This window comes from Lepisma saccharinum, chromosome 15, assembly GCF_977018435.1.
Source record: "Lepisma saccharinum chromosome 15, izLepSacc3.1, whole genome shotgun sequence".
NCBI lineage: Eukaryota > Metazoa > Arthropoda > Insecta > Zygentoma > Lepismatidae > Lepisma > Lepisma saccharinum.
In genome coordinates, this window is record NC_139243.1 from 4,971,749 (window position 1) to 4,988,550 (window position 16,802).

General features: G+C 37.8%; 1 protein-coding gene across 3 annotated transcripts in view; it reads right to left on the reverse strand.

Moving 5' to 3' along the window:
• Nucleotides 1–10,687, reverse strand: part of Ntan1 (N-terminal amidohydrolase 1) — a 383,084-nt gene extending 372,397 nt beyond the window's left edge. For all 3 annotated transcript variants that reach the window (XM_083136527.1, XM_083136529.1, XM_083136524.1), the window contains exon 1: nt 10,498–10,687. The gene's annotated coding sequence lies outside the window, so the exon portion shown is untranslated. The remainder of the gene's footprint in view (nt 1–10,497) is intronic.
• Between the last annotated feature and the right edge of the window lie 6,115 nt (nt 10,688–16,802).

Here is a 16,802-nt window from a genome sequence, read left to right on the forward strand (position 1 = left end):
AGCCATATCAAGTAGACGTACATCTTTTTTCAAAATAGGCGCCATTGACAGCTGAGCAAGCGTCCATACGCTCCTGCCATTTTGTGAATGTCTTTGAAAATTCGTCGTCAGGTAGCGAACTGAAGAAAACTTTCGCTGCGGTGATCACTTCTTTGTTCGTCATGAAATGACGACCACGTAAAGCGGACTTTAAGTGAAAATAGCCAAAAGTCGCAGGGTGCAGGATCCGGGCTGTATGTTGGATGCGGGAAAATTTCTATTTTTCTCTTCGTCGCGTAATCCTGAAAAGCCCGCCAAGTATGCGGGCGTGCGTTATCGTGGTGCAATATGAAGGAGTTCTTCAAATGCGGCCTCTTTTTTTCTACGTGTTGGCGCATAGTCTCAATGACTCCTTGGTAATACTGTGGCTCTACTCAGTCTGTCTTGATCGGCATATGCCTGTTCAAACATTGCATATGTTTCCGCAGCACTTTTCCCTAAACGCCAACAAAATTTTATGGCATGTCGCTGTTCATCTTGAATACTCATCGCGAAAAGCAATGTTATACACAAAAACCTGGAGGGGTAAACGAAACACGTTCCACGTAAATGAACACAGCTGCTCACTAACGTGGTTTCGTAACATGTGACAACTTGCTACGGAAACAGAATGAGTCATTCTACACGACGCGACTAGTGCCGAAACCATAGGCAGTGTTGCCAAGCCAGAAAAAAAATCTGTTTCACCTTCTCTGCGACAGCCCTTGTATAAAAAATAGTGGATGTTATTTTCAGAATCCATAAAAAGTAAAGGAATTTATGGACCCGCCTCCTGGATATGCCATTATCTACTTGTATTTTCTATGTATACTTGAATTTTGTGTATAAACTTGAATTTGTGTATGGGTAAACTGACTTTTGCGCCATCCTGTAGTTTCTGGCCTTCGCAGATAGCCTAGAGAGCCAGCTCCTGGTCGAAACAGTACAAAACGAAGGTGTCAGAAATTAGTTCAAAGAAAGTGTGCATTCTCGAATGTCTGGACATTTCGTTTTACTTCGCTTTTTCTTCTACTTTTTGGCAAATTTCGAATACGAGGATGAATAATGATCAAACCTGCGCAAGCTCACAGGGAGTTATATTGGCTGTGGTGCAGGCGCCAGAGCCTCGTTCGCCTGCACAGATGAAGTTTACCAGGGTGTATTCCGTGGAAGAGAGGTTGACATTTCGCAAGAGTGACCCTCCCCCCTACGGTTTCGTCGAATAAAAAGTTGCATTGAAGAATACCAAAAATTACGAAAAAAAAACATACCCAATTTTATTAACAGTTAGTTAAAAACATGGTTCTTAAAGGTCTAGGAATTTTAAATAAATTCAATTCAGACCCAGGAAAGAAAATCAGCAAGCGTAAATGGGTTCTGCCTTCAATCAGGCAGACAGGAATGTCTTGACTTTACAATTTTAACAGTAAATTCCTCCTCTCATTAAGGAATTACTGATATAGAATCGAGCGTGAAACCAGTCTGTCAGTGTTTGTGTGTGTGAGAGGGGGGGGGTGAAACAAGTGAATGACTGAAAAACGTTAATATTCACTTACCGATGTAACCCAAAGTTTTTGAACGTAACTTCTGTGATTTTTTTCACAGAGGAAAAACGTTTGATCATTCGGTGCGATTTGTTACCAGAAGAAAACGTCAGAAGTGGTTGTCATATGCAAGGAGTTTCAGTAACAACACAAAGAAAAATACGTTCCAAACTCAAAATTCAACAATTATTTTCTCCTTGCCACACGAACAACATCAAAGAATAAAGCTGTTACTCGGTGAAATACTTTACGTGGCACCCGTTTGGCAGAAAAAGCGGGGGGGATTGACCACGCGGGGATTCGAACCTAGGAATTCAACTTACAAAGCTGTAGTTTTACCGACATGGACACAAGCCGCGCTGCGAAAAAGCTATTAGGGGGACTTCTCTTTAAGATAGCACTTTTGGTACCTGTCCTGTTCCAAACTTTCAATGTCTCTTCTCTCTAATTACATTAATTTGAAAGCAATACGCTTCATGGTCAGTCCGGCCAAGGAAGACGAAATACCTGGAAAGGACGATTCCAAACGCGAGAGGGGAAGCAGGGAGAAGTACTTGCCAAACTACCCTGTGGTATTTCGCTTGCGTGGGTTCGCTTGTTGTTTATTATCGCTTTCTCTGTTGTGTTTGTGGTGGCTCTTCCAACCGTTTCGAAGTGGAATGAGGAAAATTGGGACGTTTTGGCCCCTGTTGCACATTCTACAAAACACCCTCGTTATGCTAGAAAATGTCACAAGCCATTCAGTTACTACATTTATACTTATAATACTATATAAAACAATATTATTATTATTAAATACTATCCTGATTAATGTTGTGTACATTTGTGCTAATTATAATATTTACTAAGAAGATCAATTTAATTGAATGAACTAAAATAAAGCTACTGGTTTACAAACAAGTATATCTACTAATGTGACGACATGAATACTTTCCTGATATGTTCTGTTTGCTGATATAGTGTATGACTGGCTTACATAACCCTTACATAATTCGTAAACATCTCTGTATGTATTTTGGCGGCGATGTTACTACGTTGAAACTTCATTGCTGTTTCTACAGCAGACGATTTTCAAGGAACCCGCTTCCTGTCCAAAGCTCCGTCACCCCTATTTAGCCACTGAACGCGTCCGGCTGGCGCATGCACACTTTCGTCCATGGTCTCGGCTAAGGCAGCCAGACAGTATAGTGTCTCGCAGACTATAAGTTAATATTGTGTGTGTATATTAATGAAGACGATTGAACACGTGCTTTTGTGCAAGGTTAGTGTTTCCAACCCCTAATAATCTTCGTGCTCTAGCTTCTGTCAACATAGCAGATTCTGATATGTGGCGACGAATCTTATAAGTCAATGGCACATACATAATTATATTTTTAAACTAACTATTTGACGAAGAATACTGAGTTTTCAGGAAAATATGAAGACATTCATTCAGCCTGAACTGATTTTGGAAGCTTTATTATCCTACTTTCGTGTTCAAATTACAAGCTAGAACAGTGGTTTCCAACTTCAAAAGGTCCGAGGGCCAAAATTATATCCAGCAGTTGATAGGCGGGCCGCATTTTTTTTTTGGGAGGGGTAGGGATTAAAAATTACAAAAATTGTAAGTACTGAACTGAAAATGTAGTACTTTCGCATGACCTAAATTTATAAAATGAGGCAATAAAACAATGGAATTACAAATCAAAATTGTATAATTACAATTTATTTCACAAAAACCCAATACTTATTGATGAATTGAAAGAAATTAAAGACACACCATACAAATAAGAATCCTTCATAGTAAGTGTTCAATGTGAACATTGAGGCTGATCTGCTTCTTTTATTAAAGTTGTATTTGAATTTCTGTATTTGAAAGTCTCAGAAGGTGAAGCAGTGAAGAATCTGCCAGTCTGCTTCTGTAGCGGTTCTTGATGAACTTCATTGAAGAGAAAACACTTTCACACGTGTATGTGCTGCCGAACATCGATGTCATTCTTTGCCCAAATCTACGAAGGTTTGGAAAGCGTTCCTTTGAAAAGTTTTTGAAAAACTCTGGCCCCTTTTCTTGCCTAGTTTGAAGGAACACATCGCCTTGCAAATCACGCAATTCAAGTTGGAGAGAAGCTATTTTAATTTTCAATCTTACGTTTTTTGGAGATATTGCTCATTTCGATATTTGCCCAAACTTTAACAATCAGTCACAGTACGATCCGAGTTGGAACATGGAAATCTCTTCGTACTTCGTGCGTAGTAAAACACATCTCTATAGCGCCTCTCTGCAGTTTGTTTCTGAACACAAAGAGTGAAGCATAAACTGAAGGAGACGAGTTCATTCCACATAGCGAAGAGATGGAATGCATGGTGTGAAGAGAAAGTTACGTCACTTTAGAGTCTTCTGATTATCAGTATTGACTGCAAAATCAATTCTACCTGTGATATTGTCTTTCTTCACAGAGCATCCGTTCCTTCAGTAAAAAAGGAACGTATTTTAATAAAAATAAATAAAATTAATGTATTTTACAAACTGGCTTCGCGGGCCGCAGAAAAAGACAACGGGGCCGCATGCGGCCCGCGGGCCGCCAGTTGGAAACCCCTGAGCTAGAACAACAGTTTGCATACGTAATAGATAGTAACGAAACTGATCCTGAAGTCACATCGTTCGGGCCGTGATAGCTATTCTTATTGGCTTGGATTGTTTACTTTCTCCCGTCCGCATCTTGAATGTCAATTTGATTGATTCTTTGTTAGCTTCGCTTTTCTTCCACTTTTTAGTTAATTATTATTATTATTATTATAAGTTATGGGATACTGAGTATCTCGAACATATTTTCCTGATTTTTCCCCGCCATTCTCTTGTAAAATTGGAAACTGCATTGCATTAATAATTAAAATGCAGGTATTTCCTGTAACCGTCGTTCTTTTCACTCGGCAAGTCAGAAAATTCCCGCATCCGGTGATAAAGTTTACTGGTAAGCAACACTGCAGAGTGCTCTTTTCCCGAACCTTTGCTTCGGCTGTATTGCCACACATCGGCTCCGAAGCTGATCTTTAACACAAACGAGTGTGACAGTTTCTCTGAACAGAAGTGTACAATGAACTAATATTTTCTATGTACACAATATATTTTCCCCAATTATCGGGGGGAAAAGTCATTCCCCATCCCTGTCGTGGCAGAATGGTTAGCAGAAACGACGCCAGGAGTGCCTGGTTCGAATTTTCAGATGCTGACCGTTTATTGTATCCTGTAAGGTCTACTTTGAAGGGAGGTGAAAACGTTGCGGTGTGTTTCATGTAACACTGACCTAAAAATAAAGAAAACTACAACCTCTATCATAATTTATGAAAAATCCAATTTTAAGAGCGAAAATACATTTTGTCATTTTTTAAGGTCATCAACTTCCCGAGCCCCAATGATAAAATATGCCTCTTATTTCTTTGTATAACAAAGGTAAAAGAAAACTAAAAAAGAATCGTGTAAGATCACATTACAGTCCACATTCTTGGTTTGTGTGATTGACACTTGAAACAGAAACCCGCGCACGCACGTGCATTGCGCGGCGGTTCTCTTCGACTACATGCATTTCCACCCACACGCACAAAAAAGGGGAAGAAAAGGTTTTTTTTATCCTCTCGACGGGAACCACAGCGTTCTAACAGGTGTTTCCGTTGATCAGGCTGCACCAACAGGGCTGCAAAAAGTTACCCAGTATGCCGCTAGATGGCAGAAATAATCACGCACGATGCCACCTGGTTGCAGCGCCTGAAACTATAACGAAATTCGAACTTTGCGAGAGAGAGAATAGGGCATTTGACTGACATGCCCGTAGCCAGGAATTCTTTGTTGGGGGGGGGGGGGGGAGTAAATCCTAGACAGGGCATATTTTTTTTATATATATTGTGTCGCATTGGCAAATATAGCAGGCTACACAGAAGCACTTGCCCCCTCCTCCAAAAGAGATAAGTAACAGAAAAGGGATGATATCTTGAAACTACAACGAACAAAAAAAAACTTCGAGCAACATCAAATAGCAATATTTCGATAATGACCTTTCCAGATTGCCAAAGAATATAAAGTTTGACATAAATAGGCTAATAGGGACTGTATCTAATTTATATTTACAGGTCGATAATGTTAATAGACGATTAATATGTACCAACAGCTTTGGGCCTCTCTGCAGAACTGTAGCCCTTTATAAATCATACTTCATAATGATTCCCTCTAGTTTCTAGTATGCAAGATTTTTACGCACAAAGGAATCTAACGAGAATCCAACAACACCATTGTGTTGTGTTATGCAAGAAAAATCGAATTATTTAAATAATAATGGTTACATATTATGTACACTTTAATTATGTAAAAATTTGTAATACCCTCTTTGTACTTGCTAAAACTTTAAAGCATGGGTCTCTTAGTCTACCAAGGAATCTATTTCCTTGAAAGGGGAGGCTCTTGCATCACTACAGACAATGTTTGCCTACTGGTTACGTTAACCATTTTGCAAAATATTGTGTGAATTGTATTTTATTGTTGAAATACATGTTTGACACCAGACCTACAAATAGGAATCCCTTGATTGATCAATGACTTCTTGGATTACAGTGCCATCATTAATATCTCATATTAAGTTTCATAGAAAGAAATTGTTTTAATAGGGCACCATGGAATTCTCTTAGACATTTTTTTTTTCATATAGACTCCCAGGGCAGACTCCCGCCTGAACTTGGACTATAATAATAGCAGATATTTCGAACGAAGCGAGCAAAAAAAAAAAAAATTACGAAAATGTATTTTTATTTGTATAAAATTTGAATTCGAGAGGCCCCTCTTTGCTCCTTGCAAGTGCCCTTGGCCGTCTGGAAGAAAAATGTAAGGAACACGTAAAAACTAATTCCTTCATGAGTACCCAATTGTCCTGCTATTCTTAGATTCTCCTAGTCTTGTTTTTTTACTTCAATGTTTGCTTCCCCTAGAATGGACTTCCGCCCAAGGTGGGGCTGGACAACGCCCCCTGTGGTTGCAGCACTGTTTATGAGTTTCTCTTCATCAATTTCATGTCATCACTCATTGTTGCAATTAGCTAGAAGTGGCAGATAAGGAACACTAAGTAACATAAATCAAATATCCACTCCTCTCTCTACCACATGAATCACTATTACCAAAAGGTAGACTTGGGAAACAAAACTTTGAACAGATCCAAGTTAATAGCAACACATCCAAGAAAAACATCCGAACACATTAGGCACCTTTAATACAAGCCTACTCAAAATGTCACATGTTCTGGATACTGAAAATTGAGAAATAATTTCCTGAAGTCCGAATCTGGAAGGGAATTTTTTTCCCCAATACTGATAGGACATTATACGGAATCCCATACACCCTAATAAATCACAAAATCAATGAGTGTCTTTGTTATGTTGTTCGAGTAACACATGACATAATTGTAAAGATTAGTGAGAATTCTAGGTAAGAATGTGTTGTATTTTTCACAGGTAGGGGCAAAGAAGGCTCTCAGGGAGGCAGTTGCCCCACTGACCCCCCTCTAGCTACGGGCCTGGTTGGATTCCCAGGGTGGGTGATTTCAAGTGGGAAATTTTTGACAATGTCTCTGAATATATCGGCTCTGGGGTTCACAAACAAATATCATAATACATTATAACTCACTATGATGAGCAATGGCACAATGATGAATGAGGTTTGATTATGTCTATAAGTGCTCGAAGTGAAAATTCATAGCTGGGATGGCTGCTTAGTCGAGTTAAGAGATAAGAAGGGGTGTTTGTATGGATCCACATGAAGACAGTATGTTGGAGGATGCTTATGAAAATTATTTTGCTGGAGGATGCTCTATGAAAATTATGTTGACTGGGGTGGGGGGCAACCCCAGCCCCTTTGTGCACGGATGCCTAGGCTTCACAAATATATAACACTTGGTTCAGATTGAGTGTCTACCATTGGATCTAATAACAATCTTGTAGTTTCCTCAGCCCAACATCATTAAATTAATTTGTACTGCTGATTTTCACTGGCATGTTGCATTTTGAACACAAAAAAAAATAATTTGGTTCTGCTGATTTTCACTGGCATGTTGCATTTTGAACACAAAAAAATCAAATGAATCAGAATATTTAGAATACAAAACATTTGTTAATGTAAATTGCTGAGCAAACTAAAATGACAAATTTCAGAACCTCCCCCAGACCTGTATAATTGATGCCAGGACCTTGTACCAGGCTACACAGTTCTAACAATAATCCAATGGTGTTCAGTTTATGAAAACTTACTGAACATTTATTTAACATTGTGAACATCATGATGATGACTTAGGAGAGCATCTAATTCACAGTATGTTCCCTGAGTAACAGGCAAGAAAAACTTGGTTATCATAAATACTTTTACTCGTGATTTATATTCAGGTTATATTTTTGGATATAATAAATGTATTACGAATAATATATCAATAAATCATAACAAAGTACTAAACGGCAAGGTTCAAATTGCATAATTCTAATCTCATATTGATACACTCATATTGTCTTAATGAATTCAAATATGTATTATTGACTGATTGATTGAGTTGGTGTTTTAAGTCCACTCTATGCACAGTAAGTCTAATTGGGACTGGACCTACAGTTTGAAGTGTGACCCAAATCACCATGTGCCTCCACCAGGTATCAAACTCGGACCCCTTGATTACAAGACGACGACGCTACCACAAATATGTATTATCATTCTATACCATATCTACAAGCAGACATCAGGTTTTGAATTTACTTACTGTGTTTTCTGCGCACATGTATTTTTCATACTGCTCCGGTGTGCTTACATTAGTAGGTTAGGCAGGTCAAGTCATGTTGGCAGCGGGGCCAATCGTCTAGGAGTTCTGAAGGGTGCAAAATTTAATTTACGGAGTGTGATGTTGAGAACAAAGAAAACAAGAAACATGCATGCATGCATTAGTCACTACATCAATTACCAATTAACTTTGGTAGGCTTCTATGAGAAATAAGCCAATGAAACTGAACTTGCTTTAGTTTTGTTCGATTTGACAACAACCACATGTTTTGTAATTTGAAAAGAACAAACTATTTTAATGTAGGACAATCCTCAACAATAATGCTGACGAAAGAATGACAACAGCTGATGTGCTTTAATTAGACTGCTGCCAGTAAACTATATGCGGCTTCTCTTTCAGATTAGGATCAATCGCTTGCCTGTCATATCCATTACTAAGGACCTCGCGTCAATACCTAATATTCTATGCTGAACGATGATTGATTTATTTTACGTCGTCTTTCTGCCTGTTTTGGCTAATCCCAACTCTATGCTCAATATGACAACATGGTTTTACACCATAAACGATAACATAATATGATACTACAAGAGTTAATAGTGTCTTAGATTGAAAATAGGTTTTGAAAAAGGGGTGTGAAGGTGGTACAAAAGAAAATTAAAGGGGGTCTGCCACTGGTTATATCCCTACGTCCTTACCGTGTTAGTGTTACATTACAGTAATGTTATTATTTATGTTATTTTAAGTAGGTTAGAACTGAAAAGTTTGATGATCTTAATATTTCTACACTTTCTTTCATCTCCTGCATGTATATAAAGCATGTTGCATGTCAAAAAGAATGCTTCACTTCAGACAGCAGCAACTTAAGATAATGCACTTGCAATTATGGTGTAACCTATCTTCACAGTATAATTCCTCACGACTTCTGAATTTTCAAAACATACAAATGAATTTCTCTGAGCTTCAAACTTACTTTTACAATCATTTCCTGTATTCTAAATTCATTCCTCATTCTCCTGTTAGACTTGAAAAAAATTATGGTACATTCAGAATTGTTATCTTCTCCTTTGTAACACAAAATCCGAAGCAGTGCATAAAATATAGGGAAAGGGGATTATACTATACCCTAATTGTTATCAAGAACGAAAAACAATCTCCTAAGTCCACATTCCATTTAGTTAATTCTGAACTAATCATTGTACACAAACACTTTTAAAATGGTGTTATTCATGTCTTTACACACGTATTTCCTGATGCCATATGATGTGAAGGGGGATTTTACATCCATAAATATTTTTGTTTTTAGGTTAGGTGGGAACCGCCTCACACAGTAGTTGGGGTCTGAGACAACCGTAAATTTACAATGGCTGCTTCCTGGGAAGTGTGCATGTTCGCATAAGCTACTTTTCAAATCATAATTTCTCCAAGCTTCAAATTTAATTCCACCTTTCTAAAAGATATTCTAATACTCTTATTATGCTCTTCATCTTCACTTCTCTCAGAATTAGTTCATGTTATGATTCTCATGATCTGCTTCTTGAGTAAAGTAATAATCTCAAAACATTTCAAATGAACTAGTGTTGCTCTCTTTTTTAAAAAAGAAACCCCAATTTAAAATCTGATCACACACCCACTGATCAAGTAAAAACTGCTAAAATAGTTCACTCACGAACCACATAGGCCAAAGTTTTAAAAACTGAACAACAAAAAATCACGTGTTACCAGGCACGTGGGGGTATATTTGACCCCCAGCAACTTTGAAACAACACCTTGTTGTAGTTATTCACACACTGAAGGATATGACGTTGGCGTTTGAATCAGACTGTTTTAGGAAGGTAGCAGTGTGGTCAACCAACAAGTGTGTGGGCATTACAAAATTCTACCTGGGGGTCAAATTTGCCCCCACCCCCACCCCCGGGCCTACTTAAGGATTAAGACATCTAGAAACATGAGAACCCGACGTGAATAAACACAACTGGACATCGATGAAAGTGCAAGGGTATAAATTTATTATCGTACTTATTTCGTGTGACAATCATAAATTGAAATTTTGATTTTTCTTTAAGCAGTGTGTCCAAATGCATTGAAAATCAACACATTACACAATCAAAAAACTAGGTCGAACATAATAAAACGTTAACTGTTCCGTATCAGGTACTCACCAGCTGGAAGTCGAAAAAGCACAGTTGATTTTCTATTACACTGTATGTCCTAACAATTAATTCACTGTGTTCCCTGGCTTCTTGAGTACACGAAATTTAATTTTGTTCTGGCAAAAAACTCAATACTCGTACTTTAACGTGCAAAATATTGCGAAAAACATATAGTTGCGACTTTCACTTCTCATTTATTCTTCACCTTCACCTTTTTTTTCGTTCCTCGTTTGTTAACAGGGGTGTTCGTTCATTATTTCACACACCAAGTATAGGATCTGCCAAGATTGCTAGGTTTGAAAATCGTTCTGTTAAGCCCCTATCACACGGAACTGGATTTCTAGTTGGAATGCCCTAGTTGGCGATGAACTGACTTTCTGGTTAGTAATAATGGCCGCCTGGCTGACTCCTTGACTGGTTTTGAGGAATAGGACATGTTCTAATTGCTACTAACTTCTTCGATAAGATTCTGTGGAACAGCCAATCAGAGGAAAGTTTGACCATTTGAAGATATTCTGTGAGTTTGTAAAGTAGCCTTTTTTGTCTGTGGCTTCCGAGTGCATACAACACGAAAGGCATGTTTACAATTGAAAAAGCTAAAATATTCTTCCATACGTGCATATTAAACGTTGTAAAGTATGTATTTTATCAGCGCCGTTCTTCTCTACCTAAAACCATATAATGCAATGCGATATTCCTCTCGGTTGGATAATTATAGTATTTTAAAAGTGTGAAGTGATACGTTGTTTACATCTCGCGCGGTCGCCATTATGGGAACGAAAGACTATCGACAAGTACGGTATAACAAGTACCGTGTGAGGCGAAAACTAGCAAATGGGTAGCCAGTCCAGCGTCAACTAGAACATTCCAACTAGAAATCCAGTTCCGTGTGATAGGGGCTTTAGTTCTACATTTCTGAGTCGCCGAGTACATTCATAATTCATACAGGAAAAGTTATATAAATAATTTAAAGGCGTTTTAACAAATTCATTATCCGTGAAATATGCTAAACTTATTTCTGTAATAAAAACTAAGGATGTGCGGAATTCTGAAAAGACGGGACCGGGATAGGGGAAAAAAATCCCCATCCCAACTTCGAGAAATGACTTCCCGACTTTTCGGGATCCCAGCAGTCAGGAAATACCGAATGGTCATTCTAAAAAGTTGTTAATTCTCGGCGTTTTCTGCATTGTAAGTGTCTAGAACTTATCGGAAATTATTATTTTTTATTCCAGAAATGCAAAAACAACCACTTAAGGTGAAAATGACGCGTGGAATTATAAATTTCTAGGGCTTCGGAACATTTCCCGATTTCGTCGGGAATTTACGATTTTTTCCCGTTCCGAATGTCGAGATTTAAAAAATTATCCGTCCCGACAAGGGTGTCCGTAAAAATTGCAAAGGAAAAAATGGCCAAGTAAAATTGGGAAACGGAAAATATAGCAAAAGTAAAAATGGCCTAGTGAATATGGCAAGTTTTCTTCTTTGGCAGTTGTCCTCTCTCAGCGTGCAGAATGAACGATCACCTGATTAGCTTCCACAATAAAGCATATAGTCTTTACTCTGTAGGATGTTTGAATTTGAATTGCATTACTCCATATAAACCATATATGGCGGGTTCAGTACAGTTCAGATAAAAAATATAGTTACAAAATTTCTATAATTTACAATCTAGATGTTCACTAACGCTATAATATTCCTTACTAACTAATAGTTTTTTTTTAAATTTGTGTTTGAAACTTGTCATTTTCCTGCTTTAATATCATTTGGTAGGTTATTGAATATTTTAATTGCCATATGTTCGAGTTCTTCTTGAACTAATGTTATGGCTTTAGAAGCTGATTATTTCGGGTGTTATATGTATGTTCTATTGAACTTCGTAGCGCAATATTTTTTCTCGCATATAATGACATTTCATATATGTATAGTGAAGGGAGGGTTAATATTTTGAATTTTTTAAAGAACGTTCTGCACAATTCCCTAGGCTATTCCTGCCCACCAAATGGAAAAACTTGTTGTTTTATTGTTTCTGCCTTCAAGTATATTGTATGCAATGTTCTCTTATACCGTCCAAAATTAGGACACTTGGCCATCTTCACAGCATCATAATCAGGTGAATGATTATGGTCATAGGAACACACAGGACTTTGTTTCAATAACTTTGTTTTTAGAATTCCTCGACACTTGAAATTGTTCCTCCGCCTTATAACATTCTTCAGATCAGACTGTTGTAGAAAGAAGAGCGTATCTCCAGCTTTCCCAGATTTAACAATTTTCATTTAAAAAAAGGATACAAGTTCGTCCCTCTTAGTGCGAGGGGATTATATAAGGGCTGACTTGAAGTCCTACTAGTAACAAACATGTATGACTGGTCAGCAGGTGCGCCCAAAGCGTAAACTTGTTTTCAGTCAAGATGAAAACACATTCTATGCTGCACCCCCCTTAAGTTTCATGCATCACACATCTTTCAAATTATTTACACAGGTTAACTTTTATTAGCATGTATATTAAATTTACAAAGAATCATATCGTGATGAATAACCATGGGCCACGTTTAAAATACCTGGCTGTTTTTTTACAGGTGTTTTAAAAAATTGAATACTACAAGGATAAAAACGTTTTGTTCCTCACTTAACACACTGCAAAATGTACACATTGCTGTTAATGTCAATATTTAGTTCCATTCACAATAAAGTGTCTTATATATATATATATATATATATATATATATATATATATAACAGAGTAAACACCACGTGGATAGAGTGGGGCCACGGTGGTAGCTACTTTTTATTTTTAAAAAAATACATTCTATCGTGAATGCAGCTAAATATTGACATTAACAACTATGTGCAGTATGTTAAGTGACGAACAAAACTGTTTCATCTACATAGCATTTAATTTAAAATATGTTTTAAATACTTGTAAAAAAAACATAGCCAGGTGTTTACATGGCCAAAGGGTACTCATCACGAATCATCTTTGTTAATCGATGTACAATTTCAGTCACTGAACGAACAGATTTCTAAGCACAATCGACAAAATGACACGGATTGAATGAAAAGGCAAAGTTACAAATCTCGCAAATAATAACCACAATCAAACATCAAGTGTCAAAATGTGATTTAAACAAGTCTGAAAAAAACATGTTTAAAACACTGTAAACGTTTTAAACATTTGTGAAAAACAAAGCTGTGCATTTTAAACGTTTAAAATAAGTTGTTTAAACACTTATGTTTTAAACATGCAGGAGAGCATCCATTTGCATTATTCGATATTTTTAGGGATGTGTGGGATCCCGAAAAGTCGGGACCGGGAAAAAAATTCCCGTCCAGCCGATCCCGACTTCGGGAAATGACTTCCGACTTTTCGGGATCCCGAGCAGTTGGATAATAGCGAATGGTCATTTTTAGGGGTGTGCGGGATCCCGAAATGTCGGGACTGGGATCGGGAAATGACTTCCAGACTTTTCTGGATCCCGAGCAGGGAAACACCGAATGGTCATTTCAAAAATTCGTTAATTCTTGACCTTTTCTGCATTGTAAATGTCTGGAACGTATCGAAAAGTGTTAGTTTTTTTACCAGAACTGCAAAAAACAATCACTTATAGTGAAAATGGCGTGTAGAATTCGGGATGTTGACAGCTACCTGAAATTTCGAACATTTCCCGTCCCGAAAATTTCCCGACTTGGTCGGAAAATGGGGCTGATATTTGCCAAACTTTTCCGGTGGCGGCGCTACCCCTATTGTGTCCCTAAATAATTTCGTTCGTCATTTGGTTGCCCTAAGCTTTACATAAGAGCACGATGGGATGGCTATTCAAACTTTATTTTCAATGAAGGTAAGAATTTCTCGTGTAAATCCATAATAAAAATGGGTTTAGCAAAGCTTAAAGATTATGTAGCCAGTCATAAGTTTCCGAAAATTACATTCTCGTGAACCTAAGAAATAATATATTAAAGTGCAATGAAATGGTTGCGAAAATGAGCTAAATATAGTACGTTTATGCACAAAGAACACTAAACTTGACGTCATTTGGGTCGTCTCTAGCTGCCATGAGTCGAAAATACAAAACTTTAAATTTTTACACTATGCTTTGCTTTTTTTCTGGTTGCGGGCATGTGTAATTCAACGTCGGGTAGGAATATTAATGTATGTTTTCATTGAATTAAGCAGATATTCTCCCCTCGTATTTTCGTCCTTCTTTTTCTTGGTAACAACAATTTTAAAATTATAATTCCTGTAAATAAGATAGCCCAAGAGATTGCAAGACATACATGAAACAGAAGAAAATATATTTTTTGGTAATAACTATTCTTGACGATAAATGTGTGTATGTAAAACAAAGGACCATATTTACTAGCTACGTGGAAAAGTATGATATCACGTGGAAAAAAATCCGTTATTAAAAACAACTGTAAAAATAAAAGTTTCAGTCGCGCTCAATGATTATGCATTATTCTTTACCGGATTCTCAACAATAGATCACCTAAATTGTAAAAATTGAAAGTGACGTACTAAAGTGCTGTGCAAATTTTAACGCTTTTTTTGAGTTCCGATAACTTTTCTGTTGTTGACGATCGTCTTTTCAAAAGTCTTACTTTTACAGCACTGATTATTCAACTATCATGTTCAGACATCATTTCTGAGGTTAAGATGATATTAAACTTGCAATTTAATGTATACCAGCACGATCGACATCAAATTTCCCATGTATTTAAATGGGAGAACAAATGGCGATCAAAAGCGTGGGGACCCAACAGGGCTGCTGCCACCTACAATAGTTTGCTTTGACTAGGCCCATTCCGAGCGACAAGCGACACCTGCAATTTGTCGTGTCTCTTTTAGGGATGGCCAGATCCAGATCCTCGCGGATTTGAAATCCGGATCCGGTTGGTTCCGGATCCTAAAATTTTTCGGATCCGGATCCGGTACTTTTGGATCCGGATCCGGAATTTTCGGATCCGGATCAGTTTTGCCATCCCACATGCGCTTCTTTGGAAAGTACGAATGTGTGTATAACATATTGCTACCTGCTAATACACACACACACACACACACATATATATATATATATATATATATATATATAATATACATACATACACACACACATATATATATATAGTGTGTGTGCGCGCGTGCGCGATTTGTAATTAATTAATACACTTACAAGGGAGGTCTAAGTCTCCCCCTCCGATTTCCATGAAACTTGGCAGGTGTATAGAGTCCCCCCCTCAAATATCAAGATGAGGAGAAATTGAAGTGGGGATCTGACCCCGAAACCACATAAATATGGCATGGGAAGAAACAGGGGGCATATAGCCTCTCTATACACCTGTCAAATTTCATGGGAATCGGAGGGGGGCAGAGGGGTTAGATGATCCCCACGTCAATTTGTCCTCATCTTGACATTTGAGGCGGGTTTTGCCCCCTAAAACACTTTTTTAGTCGAAACAAAAAAAACACGTATTTCTTCCTTTGGGCCCCTCTATACACCTGCCACGTTTCATGGAAATCGGATTGGAACACAGGGGTCAGATCCCCACTCCAATTTGTTCTCATCTTGACATTTGAGAGGAGGTTGACCCCTAGAACAGATTTTTAACCGAAACAAAAAACACGTATTCTTCCATTGGGCACCACTATACACCTGCCAAGTTTCATGGAAATCGGAGGGGGACACAGGGGTCAGATCCCCACTTCAATTTGTCCTCATCTTGACAATTAAGTGGGTTTTGCCCTGTAAAACCGTTTTTTAGCTGAAACAAAAAAAACACGTATTTCTTCCTTTGGGCCCCACTATACACCTGCCAAGTTTCATGGAAATCGGAGGGGGACACGTTGGTCAAATGCCCACTTAAATATGTCCTCATCTTGACATTTGAGGGGGTTTTGCTCCCTAAAAACAGTTTTTTAGCTGAAACAAAAAAAACACGCATTTCTTCCATTGGGCCCCACTATACACCTGCCAAGTTTCATGGAAATCGGAGGGACACAGGGGTCAGATCCTCTCTTCAATTTGTCCTCATCTTGACATTTGAGGGGGTTTTGCCCCCTAAAACCGTTTTTTAGCTGAAACAAAAAACACGTATTTCTTCCTTTGGGCCCCACTATACGCCAGCCAAGTTTCATAGAAATCGGAGGAGGACACTTAGATTACCTCCCTCTTTAGTCTTACACTTTGTAATTATATAACACTGCATATATTATAATGTTTTATTTTAATTTGTAAAACTGTAACTGTAGAACAATTGTATATTTTTTGTATAAAATTTCTATCTTGTCATATGTGTTAAAGGTTTCATCCTGGA